Here is a 17,521-nt window from a genome sequence, read left to right on the forward strand (position 1 = left end):
AAAAGCTTTGAAGACGACATTAACACATTTAAAAGTTTCTAAAGTTACAAAGTAATAAAGGCAGTTATAACAACATTGCTGTTAGAAGTTACATAACTGAAAGCAAACAGGAAAGCAATATAATTTTATCACAGAACTGTGTTCAACTTGACTACCATAAGCATTGACAATTTTGGTACCTAATGCTGAGCTTCAAGGATGCTCACTCTGATGAGTCCTTGGAAACAAGCTGGCACAGTTGCAAGATGCATCTGTCTCAAATGTCAGCTTATGTGAGGAAGTAAGGCCATTCCCAATTGCAAGGTTTTTAAAACAATATCACATGAAAAAAGCTGGAAGAGTTTTTTCTTACCAAAAAAAGATCTAGAAATGACTCTCAAGTAAATACCATGAAAAATGTAAGGGCATTACTTAAGAAGACAGATTAAGTCAGAAGAGCAATCAGAATTCCATATCTATTCCACTTCTATCCACTGCACAAAGACCACCTTCTTTCAGCTTAGATTTGGATCTTTGTGTGGGCAATCTTGATCTATCTGAAGTGCCTGCTACCAGAAACGAACTCAAGCGCAGCTGGAGCATAAGTATTCATACCAAGATACTGGAAAACAATTGTCTTTCTGCCCCCTTCTACTTTGAGCAGGAGTGCCCATTATGAAATAGTCTACCGTCTCTTGCTTGATCACTATTTGCCACATAAAGGGGCACAATCCAAAAGATAACCCTCCACTGACCACAGAAATCAGCAGGCTGACCTCTTAATCTACACAGAACTAGTGCTGGCTCCATGTTTTGAAAGGCCTGATGGCAAGACACCCTCCATAGGCCCCTGAGTCTACATCTTCATTGCAACAGCCATGTTGCTCACCAGCTCAATACTGTTTGCACATATAACATCAATCCTGAACTACCTGCCAGTTAGTTTCTGGGCCCAAATCAAAGTGCTGGTTTTGACCTATAAAACCGGCTCAGGGCCATAATATCTCAAGGACCACCTCCTCCCATATGAACCGACCCAGATCCTGTGACTGTCATCTGAGGCACTTCTTTGTGTGCCTCCTCCATGAGAGATTCAGAGAGTGACAACACAAGAAAGAGGTCTTTTTTGTGGTGATGCCCCATTTGTGGAACGCTCTCCCCAAGGTGGCTCACCTGGCACCTTCATTACATATCTATAGGCATCAGGCAAAAATGTTTCTCTATACATCCAGGCCTTTGGCTGATTAAACAACGTATGGCCTTTTAATTGTGTTTGTGGGAGGAAGGGTGTTATTGATTTGCTATCGGTTTTCTTGTTATGTATTTTGTGTTCTCATTTTGATTTTTATGTTGTGAATCGCCCTGTGATCTTTAGATGAAGGGTGGTATATAAATATATATAAATTTAAAAAATAATAATTAAGAAATCATGATCATAAATGATCCCTGTCCCTTCCAAGGTATGGTCTTAATCTGCTCCCTTTACTATAGGTAAAGGTAAAAGGACCCCTGACCATTAGGTCCAGTCGTGACCGACTCTGGGGTTGCGGAGCTCATCTCGCTCTATTGGCCGAGGGAGCTGGCATTTGTCCGCAGACAGCTTCCAGGTCATGTGGCCAGCATGACTAAGCCACTTCTGGCAAACCAGAGCAGAGCACGGAAACACCATTTACCTTCCCGCCCGAGTGGTACCTATTTATCTACTTGCACTTTGACGTGCTTTAGAACTGCTAGGTTGGCAGGAGCCCTTTACTATAAAAGGGGAAGAGGTGTTAGTAGTCAGATCTTGGGCACAATCATTTTAGCTACCAATAAAAATTATCTCCTAACAACTAACAGACAAGTTTTAGAAGCCACCTCTCTCCCCAAGTAAAATAAACTTTGTAAGAGATAAAAACAAATTTTTATCAATTTTCCATGTGAAAATCTGACTTTTCATAGTAAGTGTATGGGCCATTTACAAATTAATTTCATGCCAGCATGAAAAGCTTCAAGTGACATGCACTGGTTCTACTTTCATAAACCATGATACTTTTCCAGTAGTGCAGGCGTGCATGTTAGAAGAACAAATGTTTACTTTCAGGATGAAAGTTATAGGACATTGATGGGTGGGGGGAGGCCTAACATAGCAATGATCAGAGCTTTCAGTTTATAAACCTACATTACAGTCTTTGTATGGGTCAGAGAAGGGTTCAGGTTTGGTATCAACCTGTAAACTGGAACTGGAACTTTACAAGCTCATAAACAAGCCATGCATTTATAAAATGCAGCCCAGATTATTATTTGGTTGCAGTTACAAAGAAGTTTAATAACTTTTTTATTTGCTGAAGGTGGTGGCATCTTGTTTGGAATTTAAGAACTGAGTCAAAAGCTCTCAAATGAGAAGTTCCGGCTCAACTTTCGGGAGGGAAAGGGTGGTGGCTCATAAAGTCCTTCAATAAATTTGATAAATGAACTAATAGCCCAAGTGAAAAGTTCAGAGGGAGAAATTTACCAGTGGCCACTCTTCCTTTAGTAGTTGCTCTTATTCTGCTGCCATCTCTGTGGTAGCAGGACTCCGTCCTAGAATCTTTCAGCCAGTCCTCCAAATTTCTGAAATTGCCTCCTAAGTTTTCCACCTGTGAAAGATGTGTGAGAGAGAGTGAGAAGTGAGAGGAGTATGTGTGCGTATGAGAGAGAAGAGGTATGTTGCCACTAGGAAGAGAGAATAATTCTGTTTTAGATGGGTTTATGAAAAGATTATGTTTGTGACCCCATCACACCAGACTGCCTCTTGCACCACGTGCCCTCTCATGTCAGAGTTGTTGTTGCACTCTTTTTTTTTAAGCCCAACTAATTATATGAAATATATATTTGCCTGTTATACATTTAATATGTATAAAAAGGTTAAGCCCCATGAGGTTATGTTTCTGCAGCATAGTTTTGTAAGTATATTTATACAGTTATGTGCAGTTTTATACAATTTTACACAGTTATATATTTGCTGCTTGTATCTGTTTAAGCGCTAGTTACTTTAGGACGCTTATATTTGCAAATAATAATGCACATATAATAATGAAAGAATTGTTCACATTTTAGCAGAACTGGAGGGAGGAAAATTGCTTCTTGTCAAGATTAAGGAGTGAGATAGGAATTAGAAAAAAAACAATTGTGTGTGAATAAGCTTGACATCAAGATTTGCAGAAAATTCCATCCCTATTTGTCACAGCCCTGGTTTATATTACGAAGGGCAAACTGGCAGCCCAAAGACCAGATCCAGACCCTGAGGCAACTTTAGCTGGCAGCCTGCCAAATTTTAAATCAAGGTGTGGTAAAATGTTTCCTCACAGTGTCATTTGTAAAGGAAAGTAATAAGAAACCTCTGTGTGTATTTCATATAAATGCCATTGTCTACTACATACTGTGAAAAGGAGTTTGTCCATTTGTCCATGCGCTGTCTCTCAAGGCAGATGGATGCCAACAACAGCAATGCCCATGTGTTCTCTATAGGTTCGACCACCTCTCGAGATATAACCTCCAAATTTGGCACAAGGGCTCCCAAAGTGAGAGTGAAAGTCTTCATTGTTTGGGTACCCAGCAGCCATTCTGAATCAAGATGGTGGAGCGAAAAGTGATTTTGACTTGACTTTATCCAATTTGGGGCAGGATGGACACCTCTGAAAATATTGCCACCTCATCTGACAGGACTTTATCAAATTTGGTGGGATGGTGCCAACCTAAGCCAATCTGGACAGCTCTGAATGTTCAGGATGCGATGTTTACAGGCTTTTTCTATGGTGTCTCAAATATATGCGATTTCACTTACCGTATTTTTCCTTGTATAAGACTAGGTTCCCCCCCCCTAAAAAGTAATGTCAAAAATTAGGGAACGTCTTATGTATGGATATATCTCCCCCCGTTTTCTTAAACCTGAATCCCCCAAAATAGGGGGCGTCTTATAGGCAGAAAAATACGGTAAATACACATTGCCTTGGAACGTAACCCCCACGTAAATTCAGGGTGAGTGGGTTGCCTGTAGTTCAATCAATTCTTCTTCCCAGGGAACTATGGCAATTGTATCTCTTTGAGGGGAATAAGGGGCCTCCTAACAACTCTCACCACCCCTAACAAACTACATTCCCCAGGATACTTTAGGGGAAGCTAAGACTGTTTAAAGTGGTATAATGCTGTTTCAAATACCTGGTGTGGCTGTGACCTAAGTCAGACCATTACAGTATTGTCTATACCAGTGGTGGAGAAACCTTGCACCCTGGACCAAATGCAGCCTTCCAAACCCTCAGAATTTTGCCTCAGAAGTTGACTCCATTAATATTTTTGTGGGAATACAGTACATTATTCCAAAATTCATAGGACAACTCTGTAGTTGGTCAGAATCCCAATTATTTAGATGGCTTGTATAGCTCATTGCTAATGCAATGGGGCTTCCACTATTCCTCCCTTTTCTCACGTTCCCCTAATCCGCTCCAGAGGTTTCACCAATCCTCTGGACTATATTTTTCAGGAGCATAGAGGGCTGAAGGGGAAGATCAGACTCTGTTAGATTTCACCCAGTTTGAGCAGGGGTTACCAAATTATGTCTAGCTCAGGATCTCTCACTGTGGGCTGGATCCAGACATATCATATTTCCCATATAGACCCATTGAAATCAATAAAATGTAAATGAATCACAACTAACTTCAGCCCCATTAAATGTCAGTGGGTCTGTTCTAACACAATGTATAAATCCTGGATCAAACTCATTTTTAAAATTCATACTATAGTAACTGTAACACTTATGCCAGTAAGCTTTGTTTATTATGCCTGTCTCTTCACAGAATATCTGAGCTCAGGAGAGCACAAACCATACCAACATAGGTTAAGACAGAGTCAATAATTTTTCAGCTTCTTTTAAAAATGCTTAATGTGAAGTATCCACCTCCCAATCTGCAATTATCAATAGGTATATCAGAGGATTGAGTTATTAGCTAGCACACACTATTGCAGAATACACGTTTCAAAAGTAATTACTACTCCATCCTGATTGCCTCCTATAGGAAAAAAGACAAGGAAGACACAGGGCTTCTTCTTCTTTTTTTTTTTTTTACCTTTTTCTACAAAAAGTACTATAGTTGATAAGAAGAGAATGCAACTGATTCATTACATCAATTAACATTTGATTCCCCTTTTTGTTCTCATTCAAAAAAAGCATTGTTCAAATTGCCCTAATTTGAAAACAGTAACAGTAAGAGTAGGAAATACTTGACAATGAAGATGTGAAACCTCTAAAAACCAGTTACCTTAGTAACCATTAGAATGTAGAAGAATAAGAATACACCAACAGTCAGGACTTCATTTCAGATTCTACGGGGTTTAGGCTGGAATACAGTCAGCTTTCATTAGCTTTTTGTTTTTCTCAGCGGGTCCTTGGACTTTGAAAGGAAACCTGAATGACAGCTAAGAGCAATTCCAGCCTTACTCTTGATTACCCATGCCAAATAGGACTGCTTTCTCCAGTGTAAACTTCCCAAGCAAACCACAGTGAGCTAGCCCTGAATGGTATTGTGAGTTATAGTCCTGAACCCCAAATCATAATCCATGTAGTTTAGTGCTCTCTCATGTGTGGAATAAAATGGCATACTTTGGTAGGTATACCAAGTTAACCTTTAACCAACAAAGGGTAAAAAAAAACCACAAAAACTCACTCTCTCTCTCTCTCTCCACCCTTATAAAGGGTGGAGGGGAACATGAAGCTTCACAACTATAAGCAACTACAGTGGTACCTCGGGTGACATACGCTTCAGGTTACATACGCTTCAATTTACAGACTCTGCTAACCCAGAAATATTACCTCAGATTAAGAACTTTGCTTTAGGATGAGAACAGAAATCGTGTTCCAGCGGCGAGGCAGAAGCAGGAGGCCCCATTAGCTAAAGTGGTGCTTCAGGTTAAGAACAGTTTCAGGTTAAGAACGGACCTCCAGAACGAATTTAAGTTCTTAACCCGAGGTACCACTGTATGTTTATTACTATTTTAGAGACTGGGAAATAGAGACTAGAAGTAGAGGCTCAGAAAGCTTAAAGAAACCTGCCAATGCCACTCGTGATCTGTGTCAGAAGCAGAAATAAAGTATGTTATAGATCATGGTACTGTAATGTGGGAAAGTAGTGGCCAATTTTATTCTGTTTTGGGTATACTACTATTTTTGGCAGAATGTTCTTTTTTAAAAACAGAAACAAAACCTTATCTATGAGTTGCCACTTGATCCTAAGTATTTCTTCTTTGTCTTTTAAACTAAGCAGTAGGGAAAGTAAACTTTCCAACAGTAAAGTTTGGAAATCTAGTGCTTCCTTCTTCTTTATGAAGAACATAGTAACACAAAGTATCTGGTTAGGATACAAGTAGGATAGCAAATGAAATATTTTTGTCAATTCTCCCAAATATATACATTATCAGAGGAATTGTTTTGGTAGGCTAGAGACAATACAAAATGTTACTTGAAATGTTAGTTTGAACCGAAAGTATTATGATGCTCAAGAGCATAACTTATTTGTTCTGCTTACATGAAGCAGAAAAACTTGTCAACATAAGAAAAAAAACCACCTTGAATATGCTGCTACCTACCATTAAAAAAATAATAAAAATAAAATTATGCTTATGAACAGCTCTACTTGTTTAATGCTTAAAAATGTGTGCCTTCAAATAAGTATTGTGTTTTAGCAGGGATCTCTCAGTTTCTTTTCTTAGCAGAAATTAGGTGGTTCAGTCTCTGAAGCTAATGAGATCTAGCCCTAGTCAGTACTGGGATATCTTATGAACATTGTTTAAGATGGTCCTGAACCACACCATCTATGATTGCGGTGGACAACTGAATTTATTGAAGAGTTGAAAAATATAGTGACAACCACTTAAATATTGATGACTAGACCACGCATGCAGTAGTACATTCAACATGCCTCAATGCTGAAATAGAATGTGGATGCCCATTTACTCATTCGGAGTGCTTGTACCTACAGATAAACTTGAATCAAGGCCAGAGCACAGATAAATTCAGGACCATGTTCAATCTCTAGCTTGCCACTTTTAAAGAAGTATAAAACAGCTAGCCTTATATAAATTATTTAAATCCACTTCTGAAACCAAATGTTGGAAATGCCAATGCATTCTACTTGTATTGTTTTGAAAATACTGTATACAAACTAAAATGATAATAAGTGTTTTGGTTTTTTTAAACAGAGAACACCAATTGGCTCCCCTGCTTTTTTAAAAAAAAACACACAAAGGCATCAGCGCTTAAAGCTTTAGCACAATTATTCAATCAGTGATATTACCTCCTGTAATTCCAGAGTGTCTGTTATTACTATCAGTTAAACTACAGTGTTAAAATACAGCTATCCAGTGTTTACAAATGACGGGGTTCGGGAGGGAAGAGATGCCACCAGTGGTATTTGGGATTGTATATGGGCCCTAAAGAGAACCAATTGTTTGAGAGAGACAAAAGCTAATTCAATAGGAAGCCAACCATCTCAGGACAGATGGTCACTGATTCAGGTTTCATCCCTCCCCACAACAAAAATAAGCTTAGGAGGTATTTTCTGTTACTAAGCAACAAGCTGAAGAAGGCATAAGTCTTTTACTACATGTTATTTCCCCTGCTCATTTCTGATTTAATGTAAGAAAACAATGTCGTTCTCCAAAATGGTGAGTTTTAAAGAGGGGCTGAAATCAGCTCAGCTGTGAATGTTTCCGCTAAAGCTGGCATTTTAAACCTTGAAAGCACATGATTAAAGTGGTTAAAGTTACTAGCTTTAAAAAAAAATCACGCTTTCCAGGCTTTGATCACTTAGCTCTTTAAAAATAATCTAGATCTCTCAGAGAGGGATCCTAACTCCCCCATTTCTTTTTTAAAAAGAAAGCAAAAGCAGCAATGCAATTCTCCTTTGCCACATAAGGAAATGATTAGATTCACATATGCCTGGAACCTGCCAGAGTTCAAGGCTTTCAGCCTTATTTTTCCTAAGTACTTCAGCCCCAGACCGCAAACCTGACATACACTGCCTTTAAAAAAAACAACCCAGCAACATAAAACCATGACAATGTAAAGCTGCAACCATAGGGTCTGTTTTTATCTGTGTGGTATCTATGCACATAAGTAGAACTATATGCATACCAAGAGACCTTGGGGAAGGGGGAGGGGAAATACAGACTTTGACATAGGGAATTAACTGTAATAAACATCACAAGAAAGCTTGCAACCTCACCTAGCAAGTTTACTTGTTTGCAAGGATTGCAAAGATTACAACACAGCCATCTAAACCAGCCTGCAAAACACTAGAAGATACTGCTGGATTATTTTACACAGTAGTAAAGGCAACTCAGTTAATGAAGGTATCTTGATTAAAGGGGGGGGGTGATTCTCCCACACCCTTTACCAGTATAATTGTATTATATTTGTGTTTAAGCTCTAGAACAAACAAACAAACAAACAAACAAACAAACAAAGATTAGTATTCCTTTGCATCCTTCACATTTCTACTTTATTTAAGTAAAGCCTAAATGGCTCCAAAATGTCTGCAAGTTTCACCAATCAAGAATAAACACTGGAAACTGGGGGGGGGGGTGTGCAAAGAGTAGAGAGAGAGAAGATCTAACAGGGATTCCAAAATGCTATCAACATTTGTATCCCAGAGGGAAATCTGGTGAAGGACTGTCCTGGCTGTGGAGAAGGGGAAGAAAGAATGAAGGATGAGACAAGCACAGGGAGGAGAGGGAAGGAGCCCTTTGGCTCAATTCAGATTAGGATCAAGAAAGAACAAACAGGTTTGTTTGACCCCATTTCATGCAAGTGGGTTACCAGAGGCCTAGCTACAAAGAGACAGAGTTAAAATTATCCACACGAGTGACCTGCAATAAAACAAGATTTACAGTTATGATCTTCTTTACCCGAAAAAATGTGATGGAAAGATACTAACTTCTCAAGACAGTAGCTGATCATCTGTTTAAAGTAGGAGGCCCCGTGATCTGTTACCAACACATTCTTAAGCTGTTTTCACAAGGGATGCCAAATAGGTTTTGCACATCCTGTTTCGCCAACTCAATGCAGTACCTACAGTGTGTGCTTGAATTCAGTCCACACAGTGTACATGCATTTAAAAACAAAACAAAAAAGTAAAGAAGAAGAGGCCACCTTCTGCCTTCTAACTCACATTGACAACATTTACACATTCCAGACGAAAAGGCGTCAGCAGCACTAGGTGGGGAAAAAAACCCTGTAGACTACAAAACATATGGTCAAATAAAAAAAGGAAGAGGGGTAAAGCTGTCCACAGCATGTGGTCTGCAAATGCTTTAGCTTGTGTGTCCATTACTGACTGTGCTGTGCCTTTCCCAAAAAGGACTCATCTGTTTGACTCCTATGTTTTGGGACACACAGCCCCATAGACTCCCTGATATGCCAAACTCAGCAAACAACCTTGACTAAAGAGTCCATTTCCACCAAGCCTCACCTCCAAAGAAAACCAAAACCAATTGGGAAAGCAGCCAGGTCCTGGTTGTCTTATTCTGCAATGATGTTGTCACTTAAAGCGTTGCTATATTTGTCCCCTGCGCTTATAATCAAATAGGTATGATGCAAGAAGCAAATTGGATGGGGGGAGAGCACAGGAAAACAAATAAATACAGGCACTACAATGGGCAATAACTGAGGAAAAGGAGGAGCAAAATGGCAGCAGGCAGTGCTTTTTTCTGGGGGGATGCAGGGGTGTGCATGCCCCTAAACATTTTGTGAATCTAAGTTTGGCCTCATTGAGGGGCAGTATTTCGATATGAGTAGGAAAATGAGAGTACCCCTAAACTTTTTTTTTTTAGGAAAAAAGCACCGGCAGCGGGCACCAGTAGAACCAAGTGTGCGTAGACCATGCTTGTCTCATTTCTCCCTGTGATGCTAACCAAATTATAAAGCCGTATCAGAGGCCAGAATGGGTGTAGTCAGACAACAAGGTTTAGTCTCACTTTATTCTTGACTAGCCAGTACTGAAAATCATAGAATTGTAGATTTGGAAGGGACCTTGAGGATCATCTAGTCCAACTCCCTGCAATGCAGAAATATGCAGCTGTCCCATATGGGGATCGAACCTACGACCTTGCTGTTGCCAGCACCACACTCTAACCAACTATTCTTCCAGAAAAAATGGAAGACATTTTTGTTTCAACAAGCATTCCCCTCTGGATGAAAACACCTCTGCCAAACAATTTTGCCTTGTTTTAAATATATCTTTTATCTATTTTTAAGGTATGTCTGTAAATTGCCTTAAGACCTGGGTGACAACTACACCATACATTTAAAGCACGTGGCTTCCCAATAAGAATGCAGGGAACTATAGTTTTCTCCTCACAGAGCTACTATTCCCAGCACAAATAATAAACAAAAGTTCCCAGGCTTCTTTGAGGGGAGCCATGCACTTAAAATGTGTTTTAAATGTATGGTGTTGGTCTCTCTCTCTCTCTCTCTCTCTCTCTCTCTCTCTCTCTCTCTCTCTCTCTCTCTCACACACACACACACACACACACACAAAGAGAGAGGGAGAGAGATTCAGAACAACAATAGTCAGACCTCATCTGGACTACATACAGTGCTGGGCACTCTGCTTTGAGGAGAAAGTATATTTGGGGTGGGGGGAGAACCTCAGGCCCAGGAGCAAAATGAAGCCTCCTCATGACTATCTATAGCCCTCAGGACTGTCTCTAGGCCAAGCCCCCCCCTTCCTCAGGCCCCACCCTTCACTGCCCCTGATCTGTTCCCACCTTGAGTGCTTTTTCCTAGTTGGAATGTGTTCTTGAACTGTGATTATGCCTCTTGCTTGCCTGGGTGGATAGGGTGTGGGGGTGTATAAACCTCCGAGTTTCACATGCCTGGAATGTAGTCTTGCAAAGGTAAGAGTTGCATCCTTTGCTCTGTCCACCTTTTGCCTCTGGCTACCACTCTCCTTTGGAATCCAACCACCAGGGATTGCAGCCCTCTGGCTCAAAGGGGCTCTCTACCCCAGAGGATGACAAATTGGAAAGGGTTCCGGGAAGGGCAATGGCGATGGTCAAAGGTAGGGCAAACAACGAAAGGTTGAAGTATATTGGGTATGTTTCAGCTAGAAAACAGAATTTGTGAGAGGTCTTTAGAGCAGTGTTTCCCAACCTTTTTTGGGCAAAGGCACACTTGTTTCATGAAAAAAATCTTGAGGCACACCATCATGCCAGATGGGGAAAGGTCACTTTTTACTTATGTAAAAAAAAATAAAAAAATAGTAACAGCATAGAAGGTAGAGAAGGTAGGACTCGAACCAGTGGATTCACGTTACAATAAAGATTTTGACTAAACATGGGAAAGAACTTTCTGCTGGTAAGGGCTGTTCAACAGGGGAATGGTCTCCCTCGGGAGGTTTTTCCCTTCTTGGAGGTTTTTAAGCAGAGGTGGGATGTCTGTCTGCCATGGATGCTATGGCTGAGATTCCTGCACTGCAGGGGTTGTACAGTACTGGATAGCCCTGGGGATCCCTTCCAACTCTACGATTCTATTAGGATCCCTTTTATAAAAGAGAGAACTTTAATGGCACGGCCATTATTTATTTCGGCTTCTCCCAACGGGGCCACGAAGGATCAGAAAAGCTGAAGAAGAGACCCTTCCTCAGAGGAGGCGGGAGACCACCGGACCCGCCGAGGAGGGGAATCCGACCGCCTTTCCCTCCAGAGCTTCGCCTTTTGCCCCGGCCAAGTTGCGCTGAGGGCGCCTTGCGGGCTCTGCGTGGCTTCAGGCGGAGCCTAGGAGCCACTTCCCAGCCTGGAGGGCAGGCTGTGCGCGGACCCCGCCACTCTCGGGGCACGACCCAGACCCGGCTGCCTTCCACGGCCAGCAGAGGTAGGCCGCCGGCTTCTAACCCGGCAGAACTGGGGCGTCCCGGGCGCAGCGCCGCGCTCCCCACTCCTCCCGCCCCGCCCCCTTCTCCCGGGTGCCCCCTCCCTCCTTTGTTCTCCGGAGCCCCGCCTCCCCCTCTGCCCCAGCTCGCCTATTGGCTCACGCAGCCGCCACTCAGGTGGGGGCCCGCTTTGGCCCCGCTCCCCGGCCGCCGAGAGAGAGTGGGAGCGTGCGGGGCGGGGCTGGGCGGCCGGGCGTCTCCTTCCCTGCACTGCTTCGGCCGCGTCTGCAGCCGCCGCGGGACCAGGCGGGAGGCCAGTCATGCCCAGACACTGCCAGCCGCTCGGAAGGAGCCGTCGCTCCACCGGGCAGCGCCTGCCTGCGCGCCCCTCGCTCCCTGTGCCAAGGATGGCGGGGGCGCCGGGCGCAAGGCAGCGCCGGGGCTGCTGGGCAAGCGGCAGATGCTGATGCAGTTTGGAGAATTCCTGTCACAGGGAGCAAGGCAGAAGCGGATGACGGGGCACGTTCCCCGGGGGAGCGGGGCCGGAGGATTAGCCCGACTCGCCCGCCTCCCTCCCACGGCACACTAGGCAACGTCCGGCGGCACACTACTGTGCCGCGGAACACCGGTTGGGAAACACTGCTTTAGAGCACTCTACTTCAAAACATTTGACAGGCCATGTATTCTCTGCTGCCCCAAACGGAAGGACTACAACAAGGAAGAAAGTTACAGGAATGAAGATGTTGACTGACTAGTAGGAGAAATGCCTTGATGCTAGGGCAGTTCAATAATTGAACTACGGTGGTATCTCGGGTTACAGACACTTCAGGTTACAGACGCTTCAGGTTACAGACTCCGCTAACCCAGAAATAGTACCTCAGGTTAAGAACTTTGTTTCAGGATGAGAACAGAAATCGCGCGGCAGTGGTGCGGCAGCAGCAGGAGGCCCCATTAGCTAAAGTGGTACCTCAGGTTAGGAACAGTTTCAGGTTAAGAACAGACCTCCAGAATGAATTAAGTTCTTAACCTGAGGTACCACTGTATTTACCTAGAGGGGTAGTGGGCCAACCCTCACTAGAGGTCTTTAAGCAGATGTTGAATACCCATCTTTTAGGGACTCTCTAGCACTAGATTTCAGTCATCAACTATAGGGCTGGACTAGAAAGGCTGCCCCCGACTCTAGGATTCTATAATCAGTCTCATTTCAGCCCAGAAATTTATTTTTGATATTTATATCCTGCCTTTCAATGTCAAAGATATCTAGGATAAAATGCAACAAAACAAGCTGAAATGCAATTCTAATAAATGATGAAAGAAATCCACAGCTTGACCATTGAGCCCTTCTGCGCCTTTGCTAATTGAGGTTTGTATAGCTCCAAGCAGACAAAGAGCAGGACAAGTCATGCACAGGTGGTAACGGTACTTTCGCTGTACTGGGTGTGGCAACAAGTCACTGTTTCTGGTGCATATATTCTAGGGTTCCAGAAATGGGACAAAACCTCCGTCTCTCGTTGTATGTGCGCGTGCATGCACACACACATACATGTAGATTCACAGAGCTGAAGTGGCAAATACTACATGTATACATTGTTCACTACTGTACTCTACCCAAGGTTTATCCCCCACCATGAATGCTAAATGAAACCTCCAGGTATAGATTAGCATAACTCTGCATGCCAGCTCCTGGGGAGAAACAACAGAGCATAGCTATCATCCTCCTGTCCCAGCTGCGAGTTTCCTGCAGGTCTGACCTGCCCCTGGTGGAAACACACAATGCAGAACTAGATGGTCCTTGGTCTGATCAAACAATAAAGTTCTCACTGAGGGTATTAGATAACTCTTAAGAGAGACCACTCTTCTCATCAGTTGTCTGCAGTCAATGTGCACTGCTTTGCAATCTGATTTTTCCACATCGTTACACACCCACTTTTGCACACAGCAGCTGCAGCAACGTACTTTGGCAAGTGCCAGTGAAATGAAGACGCTAAGCAAGCAACTCCTAACAGTTTATGGTCAAATAATAAAGCATTTTATGCAATGCAAACCACTCTACTTCTTAAATAAACTAACTAAATAAACCCACGGTTATTTCTAAACAGCCAAATCCCAGATAAGAACAGCATGCAGAAAAAGACTCAAATATGACAACATAGCCTAAGTAACAATGTGTTCAAACACTATGACTGGGTTCCTATACATTCCATATATGGAACTAAATTCCTCCAAGCCCAGTAAGGCTTGCTCCTGAGTACACATGACCAAAGGCATAGTTTGGGGGGGACAGAGCGCACTGGGTGCCACATCGCGGGGGGCAGCACTTACCGCAGGGCCTGCAGCTTGCCCGAGCCACACATCTCTTCTGGGACTGACATGGTGGCTTGGGTGCCTGCATGCTCTGCCCGAAACGGCAGCGTGGGGCTTGCATCTGCCCACTGCCTCCCCCTCAACCGCCCTACAGCTGAGGGGGAGTCTCTACATTGTGCCCTGCCCAGGTCACCCCACCCCATGGGCAGCGTGCTCTGCCCCCGGGCACAGGGCGCACACATCACCCCAGACACCCAGGCGGCTAACTATGCCACTGCAGATGCCTAGGTTAAGGCTGCACAAAAGTAATAAGTGAGCTTTGCTTCACAAGCATTGACTGTCTTATGCAGTTGGTAAGGCAACCTGCAGATCAGCCTCCCCCAGTCTGGTGCCAGTACATCTCCCATCAGTCACAGCCAGCACTGTAGTCCAAAACATCAGGAGGGCACCAGGTTGGAGGAGGCTGCTGTAGACCCACACAGGAGTATCCACCTGTTTCTTTGTGATGTGTAAGAGGCATTATCACAGTACCCCACTAAGGATGGGCTCCTGTATTCACATGTTATCTGTTTTGATCTAAACTGTTGTTCATTTGGGAGGGGTTGGTCCCCTTCCTTAGTTAACCAGCTACAACTATGTCCGAGAGTGGGAGGTAATTCTGCACTAAAAGAGAATACTCAGGTTGTTTCATTCTGTGTTCTGAGTAGTACAGTGGTACCTTGGTTTACGAACTTAATCAGTTCCGGAAGTCCATTCTTAAACCAAAGTGTTCTTAAACCAAGGTGTGCTTTCCCATAGCAGCAGGGGACTCAATTTACAAATGGAACACACTCAACAGAAAGCGGAACATGTTCTGCTTCCAAGGCAAAGTTCACAAACCAAAACACTTACTTCCGGGTTTGCAGCATTCTTAATCCAAGTTGTTCATAAACTAAGCTGTTCTTAAACCACGGTACCACTGTAGTAGAAACAGACTCTTTCCTGTTGGCTCTCCCAGTAACTGTACAGAAGGGAACTTTCACAATAAGACTATTTTCCTTTTCTTTCTATATGTTACTCCAGCCCACTTCCTGCGTTTGATGATGCTGCAAGCAGCATGAGATGCCTTCTCACCACATTTGAATAGTTTCCAAGCCTCATGTCAACTTGAACGGGTGATTTCCCAAAACAACTCCAAGCACATACTCCTCCGCCAACTTTGATCTGCAGCAGCTGTGCAAATTGCAATTCAGCAAGTGGCAGAGGAAATTTCAGTGAATAATTACATTTAAAATGAGCTATAATCTTGACTCCACAGAAATATTATAGGGAATATGTAATCTAACCACTGGTTCACATTGCCTCCCACACATTGCAACAGCACCAGATACAGCTGGAGGGGGGAAGGGGGCAGGGAGAAGCTGTCACACATTCAAAACCACTATATAAGAAAGTCATTATGAAAAAATCAGTTTGACAAGGCTTTTATATCATCATATAATGCAACTTCTTTCACATCCCAAAAATGGGACCTTCAAAGCACCGAGCAATCATAAAAGACACCCAACAAAGCAATATAAAAAAATAAATAAAACACAGCTAAAAACAAAGCAGGAGCAATTATCACTCCAATCAACAAAGAGAGCATAGAAGTCATTAAATTTAAACTAATTCCTAAGAAGGCTCTACATTTAGAAACAAACAATGAACCAATACCCACATGGACAGCAGCATCTTCACTTCTCATTGAAAGGCAAAAAGGAGATTAGTTGCCTCTCCAGGGATTTCCAAAGCCATGGTATCAGCACTGAAAAGGTCCTCTTGTATGCCCACTCACTGTGCCCCAGCTGGGAATGGGAGGGTCTTTGCTGCCAATTGAAGCATTTGGGCGAGTTCATATGACAAGAGACAGTGTTTTAAACAGCCTGGTCTCGACTCATTTAGGGCTTCTTAAAGGTAAAGGACCCCTGACAGTTAAGTACAGTTGTGAACGACTCTGGGATTGCGGCGCTCATCTCACTTTACAGCATACAAACTATGAACTGTAAATATGCTATCGTGTCAACCAATTTATAGACTAAACCTGGTGGCTATAATGCCTACGAGTGTTTATGGAATACAAACAATTCAAAAAAGATAAACTGTATGATGAAAAAAATAAAAAGGATACAATTAAAAAAACAACTAAGGATGTACAACTTTTAACCAAAAGCTATAGGAAACAAATTTCAGATTGCTAAAAAGATGAACTGTAAAAATATAATAATAATGTAGTCACAGTATGTGCAAAAAACATAATGACAGGACTAAGACTGAAAAACTCAGCGTAGTTTGTTAATTTTCTCAATATTCTTCAATGATGTTTGTTGAATACCTGGAATGCCAGATGTGTTTCAGCTTGGTCTGCTTATCTGAGTGGCATGTATTCCTGTACAGCAGTTCCTTATGCATAAGTTCTACATACAAAAATAAACAGTTGTATTAAAAAATAAAATGAACAAATTGACCATTTATCTTCACAATACTTAAAACTTAAAATAATAATTTGCTCACCATTTATCTCAAGATAGCCAGTGTTTTCAGCTTGCAATAATTTACAGTATCACCAGTTAAGAAAAGTATATTAAAATCATATTTAAAAGAATCATTTTTTGTATTCACACATATTCGCAACACACTCAGCAACATACAAACATGGAATTTGATAGATCCTGTAAGATCATGCAAAGGTTCTGCTGAGGTTATTATACCTAACACAACATGCACACCTGATTTCACAATTGTAATCAGGTGTACAACTACATTGCTTAGCCATTCCATGGCTTCTGAAAAAACTTACATTAACTTGTATTCAGTAAACATATATATTAATACAGCATAAAATCAACAATGGCAAGACATTTACTAACATTATTCTCAATGAGCATACATTTTCAGTTTCCTACATAACAAACGTCCATTCTAATTTTTTCATTAAATCCATTTAGAACTACTGCATTTAATTTATAGACCCACCTGACTTAACTTCCTTTTTAATTGTGTAATGGCTTCCCTGAACCACATGCTTTCTCAACACAGGTTCTCCAACACTTTGAACTGATCCCAAATAAGAGTTAAAACCATAAGCACAAACCACAATTCTAAATGTGTATTGTAATTGTGATATGGCCCTGATTGCATACATACTAAGGAAAGAAACTGCACTCAAACTGATACAGACATCTGAACCTAAGAAATATTATTTTCTTAAAACACTCACTCACTCACAAGGAATATTTTTTTTGCTACAACTCTCTTCCTCCTTTCTTGTTCCTAAAAGGCACAACAAGCTCATTATTCAAGCTTGTCTAACCCATGTTCTGGCCTATGAGGCAGGG

The 17,521-nt window shown here is 42.2% G+C and overlaps 1 protein-coding gene across 2 annotated transcripts in view; it reads right to left on the reverse strand.

Moving 5' to 3' along the window:
- GREB1L (GREB1 like retinoic acid receptor coactivator) overlaps positions 1-17,521 on the reverse strand; it is a 155,461-nt gene that overhangs the window by 120,505 nt on the left and 17,435 nt on the right. For both annotated transcript variants that reach the window (XM_081917987.1, XM_081917988.1), the window contains exon 2: positions 16,519-16,600. The gene's annotated coding sequence lies outside the window, so the exon portion shown is untranslated. The remainder of the gene's footprint in view (positions 1-16,518; positions 16,601-17,521) is intronic.

The sequence above is a fragment of the Podarcis melisellensis genome, assembly GCF_964234715.1.
Source record: "Podarcis melisellensis genome assembly, chromosome: 7".
In the NCBI taxonomy this organism is placed as follows: domain Eukaryota; kingdom Metazoa; phylum Chordata; class Lepidosauria; order Squamata; family Lacertidae; genus Podarcis; species Podarcis melisellensis.